General features: G+C 37.0%; 1 long non-coding RNA gene and 1 other non-coding gene across 3 annotated transcripts; both read left to right on the plus strand.

Moving 5' to 3' along the window:
• The first annotated feature begins 2,239 nt into the window (after positions 1-2,239).
• LOC112738183 (uncharacterized) lies at positions 2,240-19,823 on the plus strand. Of its 2 annotated transcripts, none has more exons than XR_011869649.1 (4): positions 2,240-2,515; positions 2,615-2,659; positions 18,670-19,008; positions 19,586-19,823. It is a non-coding gene; the product is annotated as an uncharacterized lncRNA (long non-coding RNA). The 2 variants fall into 2 exon arrangements; XR_011869648.1 differs by having other exon boundaries at positions 2,303-2,515; positions 18,733-19,008.
• Positions 15,546-15,649, plus strand: LOC112738467 (small nucleolar RNA R71). Its single transcript, XR_003169427.1, has one exon. It is a non-coding gene; the product is annotated as a small nucleolar RNA R71 (small nucleolar RNA).
• Positions 19,824-21,330: the final 1,507 nt, after the last annotated feature.

Genomic DNA, 21,330 nt, shown 5'->3' on the forward strand with positions numbered 1-21,330 from the left:
TGGCCAAAATGGGAAGAAGCCATGAAGGCTGAATTAGACTCACTTGCAAAACGTGAAGTCTTTGGACCTGTAGTCCGTACACCTGAAGATGTAAAATCTGTTGGATACCGATGGGTATTTGTGAGAAAACGAAATGAGAAAAATGAAGTTGTGCGCTATAAGGCCCGACTTGTGGCACAAGATTTTTCATAAAGGCCCGATATAAATTATGAAGAAACATATTCCCCTGTAGTGGATGCGATAACATTGCGTTATTTGGTCAGTTTATCTGCATATTATAAACTGCATATGCATTTAATGGATGTGGTAACAGCCTACTTATACGGCTCATTAGATCGGGATATCTATATGAAAGTCCCTGAAGGACTAAAGATATCTAAACCATCTAGTGAATATTCGCAAGGGTTATATTCAGTTAAATTGCAAAGATCTTTATACGGTCTAAAGCAATCTGGACGAATGTGGTATAATTGTCTTACTAAGTATCTGGCCAAAAATGGATTCAATAATGATGATATCTGTCCATGTGTTTTCATAAAGAAATCTGCATCTGGATTCATTATAATTGCTGTGTACGTTGATGATTTAAATATTATTGGGACTCCTGAAGAGATTCCAACAATTATAAAAACTCTAAAAGAAGAGTTTGAGATGAAAGATCTTGGAAAGACTAAATTTTGTCTCGGCCTACAGATCAAGCATATAAAAAATGGGATCTTTATTCATCAAAAACATACACAGAAAAGATCTTGAAAAGATTTTATATGGATAAGTCACATCCCTTGAGTACCCCAATGATCGTAAGATCTTTGGATGTGGAGAAGGATCAATTCCGTCCTAAAGAAGAGAATGAAGATATCCTTGGTCCTGAAGTACCATATCTTAGTGCCATTGGAGCGCTAATGTATCTTGCTAATAATACGCGACCTGACATATCATTCGCGATGAATCTACTAGCAAGGTATAGTTCCTTTCCAACCAGAAGACATTGGAGTGGAATCAAGCAAATCTTTCAATATCTTCATGGAACAGTTGATATGGGATTGTTTTATCCATATGGATCCAAGTCACAACTAGTTGGCTATGTAGATGCTGGATACTTGTCTGATCCACACAAAGGGAGATCTCAAACAGGATACCTGTTCACATATGGTGGTACAGCTATATCATGGAGGTCCATGAAACAGACGATAGCAGCAACCTCTTCTAATCATACTGAAATACTGGCGATTCATGAAGCTAGTCGCAAGTGTTTTTGGCTGAGGAGTCTGATTCAATATATTCTATCATCATGTGGACTGATTGATCATAAGATAGCTCCAACTGTCCTGTTTGAAGATAATACAGCATGCATTGCTCAACTTAAAGGCAGATACATCAAAGGCGATAGAACAAAGCATATTTCTCCCAAATTCTTATTCACTCATGATCTTCAAAATCAAGGGACAATTGATTTGCAACAGATCTGTTTAAGTGACAATCTGGCAGATTTATTCACAAAGTCACTCCCAAAATCCTCCTTTGAAAGATTGGTACATGAGATTGGGATTCACCGATTTCAAGACATTAAATGATGTCGACAAGAGGGGGAGACTGTACTCTTTTTTCCTTGGTCAGGTTTTTTTTCCCATTGGGTTTTTCTTAGCAAGGTTTTTAATGAGGCAGTCCCCATCACAAAGGATATTGTACTCTTTTTTCTTCACTAAAGTTTTTTCCATTGGGTTTTCTTTAGTAAGGTTTTAATGAGGCATAATCCTAAATGGTCATCCAAGGGGGAGTGTTGTGATAAACATGATGATGTGGATGACCATTCAATACATGGGCAGCTGATTTTTGCTATGAAAGAGTGAAGCTCCCAAGTTAAATTGAGCATTAATGAAGTTTGAAAATTCAAAGCTTCACTCATGTATAAATAGAGGCTTAAGCCTCAGACAATAACATCAATAACAATTCTCTCTCTCTATTTATATTGTCTATGTACAAAACTTTTCCTCTTTCTTTCTTTCATACGTTACTACAAATATTAGTAATATATATATTTAATATATATGAATCATCTCTTTTATATTAAGATAGTAATTATGGTGAATATTACTACTAGAGTTATCTAATTATATTTTACATTTTGTATTTGTTACCTCTTTCTTATTTATTTATTTAGTTATTTTACAACAATATTGTGGTGTTCTTTGTTGTTGCCCTTAAGTGATTTGTTCTTGGTGGCGATTTTGGTCATTACAGCGGTTCCAACCTATCATTATCTCCCATATATATAAAAGACCAATTCTAACCCTAATTTCAGAAACACTAGGTTGCTGAAGACGCGTGTGTACATTACTGCTTTCATTGTGTGGCGATCTCCAATCCTATGCGTTCTCTGACGATCTTTTCCGGTGGCATCTCCTCCTTTGGCGACGATCTCCTCCGGTGACGTCTCCTCTAGCTTCTTGCTGCCCTTCTTCTCCGCCGAAATTCTTAGTGCCTCCCTTTCATTCTCCTTTTCCTTCCATTGATGGTCATTCTCTCTCTCTATCTCTCTTTCTTTTTGCGTTCGCTTCTTGCTTAACAATTTGTCATAACGGTGAAAATGTGATATGAATTTTGATAAGGACAGTGTTTGATGATGGAAACCTAGCGCAAGAGAATAGCTTTCATATATGTGAGTGTTATTTCTTCTTTTTTCAGCTTCGGTTTGTAAATTATAGCTTAAATCTTTCAAATTGCTGCATGCTTAGTTATACTTTGCTTTTGCTTTTAATAATATTACGGATATCGGATATCAAACAAGATATCAAAGAGATATCAAGGAGAATCAAAGAGGATTATAAGTTAATTGAAAGTTAGCTGGTAGATATAGAGAAGATTTTGATGTGATTTATGTAGAATCTGCTGGTTTTGCTCTGATGTCGACTTATATAGCAAGTCAATTATTATTGTAAAGATTTTCATGAAACTTGAGTTACTATGTAAATATATGTGGTCTGCACTTGTTGTTTAATACTTTAATCAATGTTCATTTGTTATTGATTTATTTCCCTCATTTTCTGTCTATGTTGTGTGAAAATGGAATATTAGATTGGTTATGATGTGGCTAATAGTTCCTTAAATAGTTTGAGAGAGAGAATACAAGATTTACATATTATTCTGAATTCTGGTTTACAATAAAAAAATAGTAAGAGATTATTGAAGATTTGAAGTAATACCTATCACGTGAGAAGAAGAACAATGATAGATACTCCGTTGATAAAAATGAATCAAATAGAAGATATAGTCTTCTCAAAAAGGGGCAATGGAAGACAAACATAAACATTTGGAAGAACCATTTAAAAGTTGCTAATACTCTAAAATGGTTTTACTAAAAATGTCAGTTTTTGATAGAGGAACATGGTTACATACATGGTATTGAATAATTCATTTAGCTACTTGGTGGCATAGGAAACTTTTGTGGATGTTACTATTATATGCCAATTATTCTTTATACAATAGAAAAGAAAAATCCTAAATTTTTTTCTTGCAATGCTCTGATTTGGATCTTCATTTCAAGCTTTAGGATTTTTCTTTTCTTTTTTTCATTTCTTGCTTTTTGTTTTATCTATTGTGAATGGAGGGATTCTCTTGTTTGGTTTATTGTTAAAAGCATAATTAACATAATAAAGTTGATAGAGAGGGAGACAGAGAATGTGATCAAATTGATGGTTAAATCGTGTGATTAATGACAGAAATATGTTACATTACATCTATTTATGAATTTCAAAAGTGAATATGTCATTTTAATGCCAAATTTATTAGTTTTGGAATGTGAAATTAGTTACTGGTTGCGTGGCAGAAGTTAGACCAATTAAGAGATTATAATATAAGAACAGCGTTGCGAGTATAGCTCTTAACCAGCAAAAATCCGCCTCACCAATTTAGAAAAGGTTGTCACAAAAATTTAAAATAAAAATACTGGAAGTATGAGTCCCAGGTCGTCTCCCAACGAGTTGCTAGAAAGGGTGCTAATTTATTAATCAAGAGTTTTTCGAGAATTTTGAGAGTTGAATAACAGAAAATAAACAATTGTAATTAAGTGCAATGAAAATTAAAATGAATTTATATTATTCAAAATAAAAAGCCTTGACTGGGGGAATGATTAATTGGAAGTTCTGTCCTTGTTGGAATTCTCTCAAGTGTAGTATAAAGAGGTTGTTATTTTCACTTAGTTAACCCTTACTGGGGGAATGATTAATTGGAAGTTCTGTCATCTCATTAGTTTCTTATGTTCCTTCTATTTTTGCAAGCTTCCTCTCCATTTTCTAAGCCATTCCTGCCCTATGAAGCCTGAAACACTTAACACACGGATCATGGCATCGAATGGTATAAAAGAGAATTAAAATATACTAATTAAAGATCACTAGGAAGCAAGTTTTCAACCATAGGATAAAACTAGGAAGGGATTGTAAAATCATGCAAATCATATGAATAAGTAGGTAAAGACTTGATGAAACCACTCAATTAAACACAAGATAAACCATAAAATAGTGGTTTATCAACCTCCCCACACTTAAACATTAGCATGTCCTCATGCTTAGCTCAAGGAGATAAAATAAATGAGTGGGGAAAAGTAAGACTTATGCAATGCAATGCAATCTATGTATGTGAATGCAACTATATGCTAAAATGATTTTGCCTACTTGGTTAAAAGTAAATAAGTTCTTCAAGACAAATATGAATCAAATATCACTAATTAAAATTCACACAGTAAAAATAAGTAAACTTGTAAGAAGACAGCTCATGAAAGCAAGGAACATAGAATCAAGCATTGAACCCTTACTGATAGTATTTGTACACTCTAATTGCTCAAGTGTATAGGGTAATCACTCTACTCTTCTCTAGTCATGATTTCTAAGCTTTGTTCCTCACCTAACCAATCAACAAGTATTTAATGTACCAATGCAAACATCATGAGGTCTTTTCAAGGTTGTAATGGGGCTAAGGTAAAGGTGACGGTATATATATATATATATATATATATATATATGGCCAAGTGAGCTATAAATTGAATCATTGATTAACCTAAGCTCTTACCTATACATACACTCTTTACTTTTAAAATCATGCCTAGCTACCCAAAATTTTCCCACTTTTGTATCACATACTCATGCATCAACTTTTCTTTTAACTTGTACCACACATGCATTGATCTTTTATTAACTTGACTTAGCATTGGGGTAATTTTATCCCCTTATTCATTTATTTATTTTACTCAATTGAATATTTTTGGTTTTTTTTTAAGTAAACATAACATTATTAATGCACATAGATTTTTAATTTTCTGGTCTTACATGAGTAGGTACCCAAATTTCCAATATTTTATTAATTGTAAAAACATAACATATTCCCTTATTAACCCATGTTTTCACAGTTTTTCCATACTTAATTGATGCACAATCTCTATCTTAAGCTAACCAAAGATTCAATTTGGGGTATTACTTGTTTTTCTACTTAAGGCTAGTGATGTGGTAAAATATAGAACAAATGGGATTTAAAAGGTTCAAAGTGGCTAATCAAAGGTAATTGAAAAGGTAGGCTATTTGGGATAAGTGAGCTAATAAAATAATGGCCTTATTCATATGCATGCATATAACACATTAAACATTGGACATATAGGATGGAACAAAGTAAAAATTACAATCATAGAGAAGAAAACACACAAGAATAAAAATTTTAATGGTTAAATAATGTAACCATGTAATTAAGCTCAATTCTCACAGGTTGTGTGTTCTTTAGCTATCATGTATGTTCCAAATACAATCTTCAAATGAGTTTAACACAAAAGTTTCTGATTTAAATTAGTGAAAATTTTCAAAAATAGGGTCTTAAAAAGAAACTTATTATTTTTCAACCAAATAGCACATGCATGCAAATACCTATTACTATGCAATTTATCCTATCCTAACAAAAGAAAAATAACTAATTTGTTGGTGCTAAGAAAGAGAAATTACCTCCGTAAATCAGGTACTGACCGACCTCCCCACACTTAAAGCTTGGCACCGTCCTTGGTGCCATCAGTTAGGAACAACGGGGGGCTGGTAGCAGCATCTCCACAATCGGGACCGTCATGGCTCCCTGTGTTGGTAAATGACGTGGAGTCCGGGGTGTCTGGGTTTTCTTCAGGTGGGTGGTTTCCAACAAGTAGCTCCTTGAGGTATGTAAATCTGCGCTTGTTATGGCGCTCTCTTTGCTTTCCTTGCCGGTCAAGCCGGTCCAATTTCTCAAGTATCTGATGGAACAGTTGGTTTGTTGAAGGTGCTTGTGATGTGGAAGGAGAAGGGATATCTTCTGCTGGTTCTGTGCTCCGGTTGATAGTGGCTGCTGGAGGTCTGATGTACTTCCCATTAGGGACGATCTGATCATCCCGTGGAATCATAGTATTGGTGTCCCCAGCTCTGTAGGAGACTCCGGCTACTGATACTAGATCTGAAACTAAGGCGGGAAAAGGTAGGTTGTCCGCAATTTGTATGTGTTCCATAGCATTCCGGATGTGTCTTGGTAAATTGAGAGGCTGGTCTGTAAGGATACACCAGAGTAAAACAGCCATGTCTGCAGTGAAGGAGGACTCGTGAGTGCTCGGAAAGACGTAGTAGGACATAATCTGTGCCCATACTCGAGCCTCCAAGGTGAGTGTTGAAGTCAATATTCCCTTAGGGCGGGATCAATGGTATCCATAGGTTCATCTGCTGCCAGGTTATGCTATAACTCTGAGAACGACGTCCCAGTCAAATTGGTATGTCTGGCGTTTGAATGAGGCTTTTTGGAATGCGTCCAATCCTTCTGAAGCAGGGGGAAGATCTAAAGCTCGCTGAATGGATTCGTCTGTTATGGGGACTTGCTTCTGACGGACATAGGCAGACTGCAGGGTTGGCATGTGAAAGTTTGAGTAGAATTCGACTACCCATGAAAGATTGACTTACCGTGGCTGTCTCCGTAGGAATCCTCATTGTCTTCGTTCAATTCGGAGCTCAACAAATTCAACAATGTTGTTCAGAAAGATGAGAAGGTATTCATTATTATAGTTCCGCTTAGCCAGGATGGAGAACATCTGCTTACAGTAGCGGTTAGTGAACCGCGCAGTGTCCTTTGCTGGAAAGGCTTTCTCTTTTTTATCGACCTTGATGATCCTCTTGATTCTCTTTGTTGAGGGCTTTACTACTGTTGAAGAAGGCTCCGCAGCTAGTGCTCGTTTTGTTCCTTTTCTTGCTGGTAGTTTGGGAGTAGCTTTCTCTTTACCTTTCTTGGTGGCCATCCTGAAAAGGGAAAAGGAAAGTAACTTTTAAAGCTAAGGGTTAGAGCAAGGAAGGGGATGGTACAAGTGATAATCAATGCACGGTAAAGAAGGATGTCGTTAACACATGGTCGCGACTACATGTGAGAAGTTCATCAATAGAAATATAGCAAGTGCATATAGTGGCAAGTAGATGCAAGATGTTTATTGGCATGTTGGCAAAGGCATGAGTAGCATAGATCAATCATTAATTGCTTAAATGTATTATCACTCGTAACAAACTAGCCATCATGTTTGTATTGACAATTATATTTATTTAATAAAATATTTAAGGAGTTTTGTGAAAAACAGGCATTAGAGTAGAAGAATAGAATGATTTAAGTAAGCACAATGCCATACGGGCTTTTTCACAAACACTTAGCATGCATGGTAAATGTGTTATTGAAAGTATTAGATTTTAACATGCAAACAATCCTTAAGAAGTAATATTAATTGTCAAACAATTCCTTAATAATCCACAAGCAATTATAGAAGAAAACAATCACCCAAACAAATTTCTAACACCAATTAAAAGGATGTAAAAAAGAAAAAGAAAGAAAAATAAAACATAGATAATGAAAGTAAAAAGAAAAAGAAGAAGAAAATATGAATAAAAATAATAATGGAAAAGTAAAAAGGGAAGAAGAAAAGAAAAAAAAACTTGATAATGGATGTGAAAAGGAAGGGGGGAGAAAGTAAAAAGTGTGAAAGAATAAAGAAGAAAGAAGGAAGAAGAAAGAAATAAGAAGGGAAAAGAAAAAATTAGGATTAGGGAAGAAAAGATAGGTATTCTGGCACAGGTCTAGTTAAACTGTACGTTGCATGTGACGCAAACGCGTGGAGCACGCGTTCGCGTGGTTGGCGCTATTTTCAGGTGACGCGGACGCGTCAGGGATGCGGACGCATGACCTGATTTGTGCTATTGGCACGAGTGCAGCCTCGCACACGCACAACTCTCTGTTTCATATGCACATTGCCAAAATTTAAGGTGACGCGTGCGCGTGGGTGATGCGCACGCGTGAATGGTCTTACTTTGAAAAATGATGCGTACGCATGGGGGACGCGTAAGCGTGATAGGGTTTTGTGCTTCCAGTACCATTCCAGACCCACTCCATCATAACTTTCTGCCATAAACATCTTTACGTCGATTTTGCAGGGTCACGCGTGCGCGTGGGTGACGCGCACGCGTGGGTGACGCGGACGCGTGGGAGGCTGATTTTTCAAGTGACGCGGACGCGTCGGCGACGCGTTCGCATGGGAGTATTTGTGCCTGAGGCACGCCTCCAGCCATGCTCCCGCGTGACTCTCTGCTTCTTTTCTTCTTTGTCTCGAATGCACATATGACGCGGACGCGTCAGCGACGCTCGCGCGTCGCGTGCTTTTTTTTTTATATACAAAATGCAAATGCAAATGCAGACTATATGCAGAGATTATGAGAAGAATCATTTAAGATAAATAAAGTTAAATAATATAAAATAAAACTAAGAGTGAAACGGAATGATCATACCATGGTGGGTTGTCTCCCACCTAGCACTTTGCTTTTACGTCCTTAAGTTGGACGTTCTTCAAGCTCATTCTGCTTCTGTTGGTGGGTCTTCCAAGAGGAAAATCTCTAACTCTTTGTGATCCTTCATCTTCTCTCCGTGATAAAGCTTTAGGCGATGTCCATTGACCTTAATGAATTTAGAGCTAGAAGGATGACGCAGGTGAAAAATTCCATATGGCTCTGCTTTTTCTACTCTGCAGGGACCTTCCCATCTTGATCTCAGCTTGCCTGGCATGAGTCTCAGTCTGGAGTTATAAAGAAGAACTAACTCCCCTGGTCTAAATTCTCTCCTTTTTATGTGCTTGTCATGGACAGCCTTCATCTTCTCTTTGTATCGCCTGGAGGTGTCATATGCTTCTAGACGAAGGTTCTCTAATTCTGCCAGTTGCAGCTTCCTTTCAACACCAGCTTCCTCAAAATTCATGTTGCACTCCCTCACAGCCCACAAAGCCTTGTGTTCCACCTCTACTGGAAGGTGGCAAGCCTTTCCGTACACTAAGCGGAAGGGGCTCATCCCAATGGGTGTCTTGTACGCTGTTCTATATGCCCAGAGTGCATCTTGTAGCCTAGTGGTGCACGAAATTGTGATGTCCAGGCTCGAACAATCCCTGGCAACGTGAGCAACTTGGTACGCGTAATCATGATTACACTTTAATTATGTAAAATTCATGGCTCTTTCTTTCTCTGGCAATGGCGCCAAGATCATGGTGCCAATACCATGGTTCACAACTTCGATACAACTAACCAGCAAGTGCACTGGGTCGTCCAAGTAATACCTTACGTGAGTAAGGGTCGAATCCCACGGAGATTGTTGGTATGAAGCAAGCTATGGTCACCTTGTAAATCTCAGTCAGGCAGATATAAAAGTCTTATGGAGTTTTCGAATAATTAATTGAATAAACATAGAATAAAGGATAGAGGTACTTATGTAAATCATTGGTAGGAATTTCAGATAAGCGAATGGAGATGCTTCCGTTCCTCTGAACCTCTGCTTTCTTGCTATCTTCATCCAATCAGTCTTACTCCTTTCCATGGCTGGCTTTATGTGATACATCACCACTGTCAATGGCTACTTTCGGTCATCTCTCAGGAAAATGATCCAATGCCCTGTCACAGCACGGCTAATCGTCTGGAGGCATCACCCTTGTCAATGGCTTCATCTTATCCTCTCAGTGAATAATATGCTCACGCACCCTGTCACGGCACGGCTATTCATCTGTCGGTTCTCGATCATGCTGGAATAGGATTTACTATCCTTTTGCGTCTGTCACTAACGCCCTGCAATTGCGAGTTAGGAGCTCGTCACAGTCATTCAATCATTGAATCCTACTTGGAATACCACAGACAAGGTTTAGACCTTCCGGATTCTCTTGAATGCCGCCATCATTCTAGCTTACGCCACGAAGATTCTGGTTGGGAGATTTAAGAGATATTCATTCTAGCTTATTTCATGTAGAACGGAAGTGTTTGTCAGGCACGCGTTCATAAGGGAGAAGGATGATGAGCGTCACACATAATCATCACCTTCATCACGTTCTTGGGTGCGAATGGATATCTTAGAAGCGAAATAAGAAGAATTGAATAGAAAACAGTAGTACTTTGCATTAATCTTTGAGGAACAGCAGAGCTCCACACCTTAATCTATGGAGTGTAGAAACTCTACCGTTAAAAATACATAAGTGAAGGTCCAGGCATGGCCGAGATGGCCAGCCCCCTAAAACGTGATCAAAGGATCATAAGGTAATCCAAAGATCCAAAGATGCCTAATACAATAGTAAAAGGTCCTATTTATAATAAACTAGCTACTAGGGTTTACATGAGTAAGTAATTGATGCATAAATCCACTTCCTGGGCCCACTTGGTGTGTGTTTGGGCTGAGCCTGAGTGTTGCACGTGTAGAGGTCCTTCTTGGAGTTGAACGCCAGCTTTTGTGCCAGTTTGGGCGTTCAACTCTGGTTTTGGCTCCTTTTCTGGCGCTGGACGCCAGATTTGGGTAGAAAGCTGGTGTTGAACGTCAGTTTACGTCATCTATTCTTGGCCAAAGTATGGACTATTATATATTGCTGGAAAGCCCTGGATGTCTACTTTCCAACACAATTGGAAGCGCGCCATTTCGAGTTCTGTAGCTCCAAAAAATCCACTTTGAGTGCAGGGAGGTCAGAATCCAACAACATCAGCAGTCCTTCTTCAACCTCTGAATCTGATTTTTGCTCAAGTCCCTCAATTTCAGCCAGAAAATACCTGAAATCACAGAAAAATACATAAACTCATAGTAAAGTCCAGAAATGTGAATTTAACATAAAAACTAATGAAAACATCCCTAAAAGTAACTAGATCCTACTAAAAACATACTAAAAACAATGTCAAAAAGCGTATAAATTATCCGCTCATCACCTAGCACTCCAGTCTTTCCTATGAGGCTTTACTATCTTCTCCAGAATACGCTTTATTTATCTATTAGATACTTTTGCTTGTCCATTGGTCTGGGGATGATAAGCTGTTGCTACTTTGTGAACAATCCCATTCTTCTTCGGTAATCCTGTTAATCTCCTGTTACAAAAATGAGTGCCTTGATCACTCACGATTGCTCGTGGTGATCCAAAGCGACAGATAATATAGTTTCTAACAAAGGAAACAATAGTGTTAGCATCATCAGTACAGGTAGGAATTGCTTCTACCCATTTAGAGACATAATCCACAGCTAACAGTATATAAAGGTAACCACTAGAGTTTGGAAATGGACCCATGAAGTTAATACCCCAAACATAAAAAATTTCACAGAAAAGCATAATCTGTTGAGGCATCTCATCCCTCTTGGATATATTACTAAACCTTTGGCATGGGGAACAAGATTTACAAAAAATAGCAGCATTTTTAAAAAGAGTAGGCTACCAGAATCCACAGTCTAAGATTTTTCTAGCTGTTCTTTGAGGGCCAAAATGCCCTTCACTCTCAGAAGAGTGGTAGGCCTCTAAAATGGATTGGAATTCTGATTAGGGCACACACCTTCTAATTACCTGGTCAGCACCACACCTCCATAAGTATGAGTCATCCCATATATAATATTTGGACTCACTTTTCAGCTTGTCTCTCTGATGCTTAGTAAAATTGGGAGGGAAAGTATGGCTAACTAGATAATTAGCTACAGGTGCATACCAAGGAACTACTTCAGATACTGCATGCAAGCTATCAAATGGAAAAGTATCATTGATAGGAGTGGAGTCATCCTTAATGTGCTCAAGGCGACTCAAGTGGTCTGCCACTGAATTTTGGTTACCACTCCTATCCTTAATTTCTAGATCAAATTCTTACAGCAGCAGTATCCAACATATTAGCCTTGGTTTAGACTCTTTTTTAGCTAGTAAATATTTTAGAGCTGCATGGTCTGAGTACACTACTACCTTAGTACAAAGTAAATAAGCTTGGAATTTATCCAGAGCAAAAATAATAGCAAGAAGCTCTTTTTCAGTAGTAGTGTAATTAGACTGAGCAGCGTCTAAGGTCTTAGACGCATAAGCAATTATGAAATGATCATTACCTTCGCGCTGAGCCAGCGCCGCTCCTATTGCATGGTTGGAGGCATCACACATAATCTCAAAAGGCTGGCTCCATTCTGGTCCTCTCACAATCGGAGCTTGAGTCAGGGCGATCTTCAGCTTATCAAATGCTTGCATGCAATCCTCACTGAACTCGAACTCAATATCTTTCTGCAGTAGTCTGGATAAAGGTAATGCTACCTTACTGAAGTCCTTGATGAATCTCCTGTAGAAACCTGCATGGCCAAGGAACGAACGGACTTCCCTCATAGAGGAGGGGTAAGGTAAACTAGAAATGACATCTACCTTTGCTGGATCTACAGAAATACCAATATTAGAGACAACATGTCCCAGTACAATACCTTGTTTTACCATAAAGTGACATTTTTTGAAATTTAATACAAGGTTTGAACTGACACACCTGTCTAATACTCTAGCTAAACTATCCAAGCAAAGGTTAAAGGAATCACCATATACGCTAAAATCATCCATGAATACTTCCATACAGTTCTCAATAAGATCTGAAAAGATACTCATCATGCATCTTTGAAAAGTAGCCGGTGCATTACATAAGCCAAAAGGCATCCTCTTATATGCATACGTTCCAAAGGGACATGTGAAAGTAGTCTTCTCTTGATCTTCAGGAGCTATATGAATTTGAAAATATCCTGTATAACCATCTAAAAAACAGTAATGGGATTTACCTGATAGGTGATCAAGCATCTGATCAATAAATGGCAAGGGATAATGATCCTTGTGAGTAGCTTGGTTGAGACGCCTCTAGTCAATGCAAACTCTCCATGAATTCTGCACTCTAGTTGTCAGGAGCTCTCCATGCTTATTCTTTACTGTTGTGACTCCAGACTTCTTGGGCACCACTTGTACTGGACTGACCCATTCACTGTCTGAGATGGGGTAAATGATATCTGCTTCAAGTAGCCTGGTCTCTTCCTTCTTAACAACTTCTAAGATAGTGGGATTCAATCTTCTCTGGGGTTGATGGATAGGCTTTGATCCCTCTTCTAAATATATTCTGTGCTCACAAACCTGAGGGCTGATGCTGACTATATCCACCAAGCTCCACCCAATTGCTTTCTTATGTTTTCTCAACACACTAAGCAGTTGCTCCTCTTGTTGGGAAGTGAGTTCCCTTGCAATGATAACTGGGAACTTCTGATTATCCTCATGGTAAGCATACTCGAGGTGTGGAGGAAGTGGCTTTAATTCTAATTTCTGCTCATGGCTAGGTTCTGGATTATCTGGAACTAGTGATAATGGCAAGGTGTCTTCATTATGTTCAGAGGGTGTCCCCACACTTTGACCTTGCTCCATGTGCTTCTCTTCTACTTCTTCTTGGTGAACTTCAGCTACTGTTTCATCGATGATGTCGCACTGGAAGATAGAGTGATCTTCTGGAGGGTGCTTCATAGCTTCATTTAAACCGAAACTCACTGCTCTGCCATCTATCTCAAAGGAGTAAGTTCTTGAGAATGCATCCAGCTTGAAATTCGAAGTCTTCAGGAATGGTCTTCCAAGCAGGATTGATGATGGTCTTCCTGAGTCATTAGGGGGCATTTCCAGGATATAGAAGTCAATGGAAAATGTGAGCCCCTTAATGCTCACTAATACATCTTCAACAATTCCAACTACTGTAATAATGCTTTTATCTGCTAACACAAAACGAGCTGCCGACCTTTTTAAGGGAGGGAGCCTCAAAGCATCATATATAGACAATGGCATTATACTAACACACACTCCTAAATAGTACAGTTAACCACACATGGACCTGGATCACTACATTTTTCAGGTATACCTCCCATTAAAGCAGATATAGAACTACCTAAAGGAATAGTTTCTAATTTATTAATTTTGTCTTTATGTATGCATAGATCTTTCAGAAACTTTGCATATTTAGGTACCTGCTGAATAACATAAAAAAGGGGGAATAGTTACTTCAACCTTTTTGAAAATTTCTACCATTTTGGGATCAAGTTCCATCTGCTTTCTGGACTTCCGTGCAAGGTGTTCAAATGGGATAGGAATGGCACCACTTGCAGCCTCTGCATCCTTTGGTGCTCCATTTCCTTGCTGAGCTACTTCTTCTTAAACCTTGTCTTGTACTTCATCTTCCTCTTCAACATCTTCCACTTCCACTGAGTCTTCAATTGGGTCGTGTTCTAGTGAGCTTGGCTCCTCTTGATTTCTCTCTGGCAGTGTGGTTCCATACCTCAGAGTGATGGCATTGATGCCACCCTTTGGGTTAGGTAAGGGTTGAGAAGGAATTCTACTGGAGCTTGAAGGCTGGTTGGTGAAAGCAGGTAATGAATCTATCCAGGAGACGAGAGCTTGTAAAGTGGCATTCAAACCATTTAGAGTAGAGTTCAGTGTAGTCTGCATGTCTTGTTGTCCTTGTGCAAGAGAATGAAGCATCTCGTCATTTGATGAGGAAGTAGGATAAGTGATCTGAGGGGCCTGTTGTTGGTTGTGCTGGTGTATTTGTGATTGCCTAAGGTGAGGTGCTCTGTAAAGCTGGTTCTAATTTTGCTGTCTGTTGTTGTTATTCCACCTTTGATTTCTATTGTTGTCTCTGCCTTCTCTGTTATAGTTGTCCCTCCAGCCATGGTTGGAATTATCTCTCCAACCTTGGTTGGAGTTGTCCTACCATCCCTGATTTTAGTTTCCACCTTGGTTGTAGTTGTCGCCTTGTTGATTGTATCCTTTATTCGGGTGGTCATAGAAGTTATGAGTAGCTGCCACAGTGTTGTCTTCTTGTTGGAGCTGTGGGCATTCATCAGTATAATGACTATAATCAGCACAGATTCTGCATACTCTTTGGGGGACTAACTGTTGGCTTTGTTGTGGTGGGGAAGGCTGAGTTTGTTGTTGATTCAACTGCATCTGCTTCAGTAGGTTGGTTATTTCACATATATTTTGTGTAAGAGCAGTAGTCTCACTGCTAGAGGAAACCTCTGCAACAGTCTTTGAGTGGTTGTTCCTGTGCCTATGATTTCTAGTGGACTCAGCTAAGTCGCTGATCAGTTGTCATGCTTCATCTGCGGTCTTGTACTTCTTCAGAGAACCATTACTAGCACCATCCAGTGTAGTTTTATCCCGAGGCTTCATGCCTTGAGTGAAGTAGCTGATCAACACTAACCTGTCAATCATGTGATGGGGGCATGCGTTCAGAAGGTTCTTAAAGCGCTCCCAGTACTCATAGAGAGTCTCTGATTCTCCTTGAACAATGCAGGAAATCTCTTTTCTCAATCTATCTATAACTTCAGCTGGAAAGTATTTTTCCAGGAATTCTCTCCTGAGTGTATCCCAGTTGGTAACATTTGCTTTAGGTTGGGAGTAGTACCACTCCATCGCCTTTCCTTCAAGAGAAAATGTGAAGGCGGTTAACAGAATAGAAGTTTCATTTGCACCATGACGCCTTACAGTAGAACAGGCTATCTGAAAATCTCTTAGGTGCTTGATAGGCTCTTGAGCAGGTAAGCCATGAAACTTGGGCATCAAGTTGATTAGTGCATTCTTCAGTTCAAAATCTGCAGCCAGAGTTGGATGATGCACTTGATACGGCTGCAATGTAAAATCTGGAGCTCCAGCTTCCTGGAGAGTAATCCTCCTAGGTGCTGCCATGTTATCTGCATGTGAATCAACTGAATCAGTAGTAAAGGAGCTTGTATCTTCCTCGGATGGCAGTTCAGATTTGCCCTCAGATGAGACTGGTGAATCGATAACAATCACGTCACCACCCTCAGAGGCTAACCTACGTCGAGCTCGCCTAATACGTGAAAGAGTTCTTTCAATTTCAGGATCAAATGCAGCTAAGCTCGGATCAGGCAGTGAACACGTCATTCAATGAAAGAAACATACAGCTCATGGTAATAAAATAAAATAAAAAATGCAAATAAAATAGAAATATGTACACTAATTAATAATTTAGCACATAATTACAACTCCCTGGCAACGGCGCCAAAAATTGGTTGCGTGGCAGAAGTTATACCAATTAAGAGATTATAATATAAGAACAGCGTTGCGAGTATAGCTCTTAACCAGCAAAAATCCGCCTCACCAATTTAGAAAATGTTGTCACAAAAATTTAGAATAAAAATACTGAAAGTATGAGTCCCAGGTTGTCTCCCAACGAGTTGCTAGAAAGGGTGTTAATTTATTAATCAAGAGTTTTTCGAGAATTTTGAGAGTTGAATAACAGAAAATAAACAATTGTAATTAAGTGCAATGAAAATTAAAAGGAATTTATATTATTCAAAATAAAAAGCCTTGACTGGGGGAATGATTAATTGGAAGTTCTGTCCTTGTTGGAATTCTCTCAAGTGTAATATAAAGAGGTTGTTATTTCACTTAGTTAACCCTTACTAAATAAAGGAAAGTCAAGTGATTGAGCTAAGTCTTATTCGCAAATCCTAGTCCTCTCACTTGGGAAGGTCTAGCGTTAGTAAATACAGAATTAGCCAACAACTTCTAATTTAACTAACCACTTGAGCATTCCAACTCAAGTGTCTCCTCTTAATCAACCCCCATGTCAAGTAGGGAATCTACTCTATTGACATGGATACCATCTTCGTTATTGGGAGTTTGGAATAAAAAAGAGACATAATAATTTAAATAAAATAGAGATTCAAAATTAATTAAAAGTAAAAGTAATCCTTTGCATTAACAATCCATGAAAATAATCCAATTACCACTCTAAACAAGAATTAAGAATATGGAATAAATAAATAAAAGAGTAAGAAAACAAACTAGAATAGTATCTTCAACGGAGGTGATGACTCTTCAATATCCAAAAACAAAAGCAATAAACTATGAATGTAACAAAACTTAGAGGAAGAGTAAATTCTCTCTAGATTCAAATCTAAAAACCTAAAAAACTATGCTAATGAGAATGTGTGAATGTATGTTGAGTTTCTGCAGGTTCCCTGGCTTTAGTCTGTGTTTCTGGGCCAGAAATTGGGTCAAAACTCGGCCCGAAATCGCCCCCAACATTTTCTGTTATTTTTGTAGATCGCGCAGATCACGCGTACGCGTCAGTCACGCGTGCGTGTCATTTGGCGAATTTCCTTGTCACGCGTATGCGTTATCCATGCGTGCACGTCCTTTGTGCAGACTCCAATCCACGCGTACGCGTCAGGCACGCGCACGCGTCACTGCAAATTTCTCCATTCCGCGCGCTCGCGTGAACCATGCGTGCGCGTCGGTGCTCGCTGGTCATCTCATTAGTTTCTTGTGTTCCTTCCATTTTTGCAAGCTTTCTCTCCATTTTCTAAGCCATTCATGCCCTATGAAGCCTGAAACACTTAACACACGGATCACGGCATCGAATGGTATAAAAGAGAATTAAAATATACTAATTAAAGATCTCTAGGAAGCAAGTTTTCAACCATAGGATAAAACTAGGAAGGGATTGTAAAATCATGCAAATCATATGAATAAGTAGGTAAAGACTTGATGAAACCACTCAATTAAACACAAGATAAACCATAAAATAGTGGTTTATCAGTTACAATTCTTATACTTCATGTCAGTTTCTTGAACTAATTAACTTGAGTTGATAATAATAATTACTAGTCTTTATGTTCTTGTCACAAATGCAGTTCAAATTTTTACATTAATTATTACTCTTTCTTTGATGATCATATATGTCAACGTTGGTTAATAGTTTGCTATATCATACATGTAATTTAAGTGCTGGTGGAGTGGAGGATTTGGATATGGACTGTAAATTGAAATCTTATATCAAAAGTAACTTAATTACTTGCAGAAGCTCAATACCAACTGGTAAAATCCAACTTGATGCTAATTGCAGTATTAATTTTTTGTTTGCCTTTTAATAATGCATTTTTGTTTGATGATTGTTGAGAATTGGGGTCTAATTAAGGTGCAAAGCATCTAGACCAAAAAAAAAAGGATTGCATACACTTTTAATTTTTGGTATTAAATATGATCAATAAAAAATAAAAAAATCTGAAAACATAAAATACATTTTTATATATACTGAAAAATTATGCATTTGTTAATGTTCTAACGAATTATACATACAATTTCTCTCTATTTACTAAAAAGATGGAAGTTATGTGAATGATGAGGCTAAAGAGATAGTGGTAAGACTAAAGTGTAATAAGTTATTTGGTTAAATTTATTTTGTATTGTCCAAGTTAATGGTTTAACCAGTTTAACTATTAATTGTTAACTCTTTGATTTTTTTCTTTGTTTATATATATATATATATATATATATATATATATATATATATGAGAAAATTGAAGTACATAACACTCAACAATCAATGGATTTAACTGGTAACTCTCCACTTGATGCTCTTGGAGTAGTTCTTGAAAAAGAACATCCTGGTCGTATTCGAAGTTTAGGTATGGGGGCTGTCCCAACAGTGGCTTTCAAGAACACTACTACAAGGATTACTCATATGAACTTAGGTTCTTCAAATGATGCTGGCACATCATCCACTTGTGGTTTCAATGTGCAAGAAGAGTTGGATACTGTTAAGGCACAATTGCAAGCACTAATTTTCTACATTGCTTCTAAAGAAGGAGGTTTAGATTCCAAAGTAATTGACTGCAATGATTCTTAATCAACAAGTTTCACAGGTAAAAATACAACTTTCATTATTTTATTTAAAATTAAAATTGCATCATTTTCAATAAATAATTACCACTTATTGCTATTCTCAAAATTTATTATACTACAATAATAAGTTTATTATTTATTAATTGTAAATTTAATTACTTTACTATGATAAATTTGATTTATATATAAATTAATATCTTATATATTTTTTAAATGAAATCTTAGATATCGGCCTTAGGGAAAGAACTTAGGAAAACAATAGTAAGAAAAGGAATACTGATTTTTGCTCTCATTGAGTGTAGTTAGACAAGACGAGTTCTAAGATCCCTTATGTATATATATACAAACTGTCATGCCAGAATTCAGAACACAATGTAACTAACTAGTGTATATTAACAGAATTTAACTGACTTTTATTTTGGATATTTCTAATGTAACTAACTCCCTGTTAGGTAATAATCTCTTTTATAATTGGAATTGAGCAATGATCATTTTATGCTTATATTTTGGATACTATCATAAGCTTTCTGGATAATATGCAAATTGTCTTACTTTATTCTTTTTTATTATGTTTTCAAATTATATTTTTGTTGTCAGAATTGAATCAAGAGAGTGAGATTCTATCGTAGGTCTTTTGGAGCAAGCAATAGAGCAGCGTGAAATATGATGGAGATTTTATGTGTTAAGAGCTACATGTTAAGACATTGATAGTTAAAAAATTATGTTATGTTTGATACTTTGTATAAGAGTTATTACTTTTGATTTCCAATACTAAAAAATCATATATTATGTTTAATACTTTGTTTATGAGTTATATAATATTTTGTTTATGGATTACGATTTCCAATAATAAAAATTAAAACGAGGGTAAAAACTGAATTTTTAAACGATAAAAAATGTCACTGTCAGGGTTAAAACGGCAGTTCAAAAATGACATTTTAACCAACCAAAAGCCACTCTGTCAGGATAAAAACGGCGGTTCAAAAACGCCATTTTAATCGACCAAAATGCCACTATCAGGGTAAAAATGGTGGTTCAAAAATGCCGTTTTAACCGACCAAAACGCCACCTGTGATGGTAATAATGGCGGTTTAAACCGCCGTTTTAACCTATCCAAAAATCGCCAAGTTAACCTGGAAATAACGGCAGTTTAGACCACCGTTTTAACCACCAAGAAAATGCCTTTATCCAAAAATAATGGCGGTTTGAACCGTCATTTTAACTCACCAGAAAACTACCGTTTTAACCTAGAAAAATTGTGGCAGTTTTCAGAAAATCGCCGTAATAACCAAAATGGCGCTCTGAATTACGGTGCTTTTCGAAAATGCCATACTTGATGATAATGGCGGTTCAAACCGCCGTAAATACCTAAAAAATTACTCTTTTTACCAAATTTTTTTGTAGTGTTACTAGTTAAAAAATGTTGGCTCTTTAATAGAATTGAATTTATTTTTATATAGATATGACGTAAGAGAAATATAAGTGTAAATTATCTAAAACTAATTAGTATAAGCATGGATTTTTTTACTAAAATAAAATTAAAAAACTGAATGTATTAAATTGTTGTAACAAAAATTGATCCATATATACAAGAATGGTAATGATTTTCAAGTACTACAGAATCTGTTTTCACAACAGTAAGATGAAACTCTAAGGATTGGACTAAAATCTTGAATAAATACCTAAATTTATCTTGATATCATGCAAGCTAATAGTAAGATAAAGAAGTGATGCAATTATTCCTCCACTATTCTATTTTTTAAACAAATAGAAGGTACGTGATTTCTCATTTGTGTTCTCCATATATAGCCCAAGCCAAACATAAGAAGGTACGTGATTTCTGACAGCCAAGCATTAGATCCAGATTTTTACTGACATTTATCTATTTCCGAGGATCAAAAGCGAGAATTCTATTAACTCATCAAATGAGATATCCCCTTTCTTTCGGTTTGACTATCTTTTTGTGATAGTTTCTGAGATTTTTTATTCTGAGATTTTATCTTCTGAGGTTTTACCTTTTAAGATATATAAATATGTAATTTTTTTTATTATTAGAACAATAATAAGTAGTTGTGTTAGAGTAATGATAAGTAATTAAGAATTAGTAGTTGGTAGCTAAATATTTATGAGGTTAGTTTGAAATATTTTTATAAATAGTATGACTCGTTATTATATAAACAACAACTTTAATATATATATTCTATTTTCTTATCTCTATTTTCTTGTTATGGTATCAGAGCTCTAACAGAGCTCTGTTGTTACCCATTGTGAAACTTTAAACCCAAATAATCAATCCCCATTGTCTTCTTCTCCTCTCATAGCAGAATCATCTTCTAACGTAG

The sequence above is a fragment of the Arachis hypogaea genome, chromosome 13 (assembly GCF_003086295.3).
Source record: "Arachis hypogaea cultivar Tifrunner chromosome 13, arahy.Tifrunner.gnm2.J5K5, whole genome shotgun sequence".
NCBI classification, from domain to species: Eukaryota; Viridiplantae; Streptophyta; class Magnoliopsida; order Fabales; family Fabaceae; genus Arachis; species Arachis hypogaea.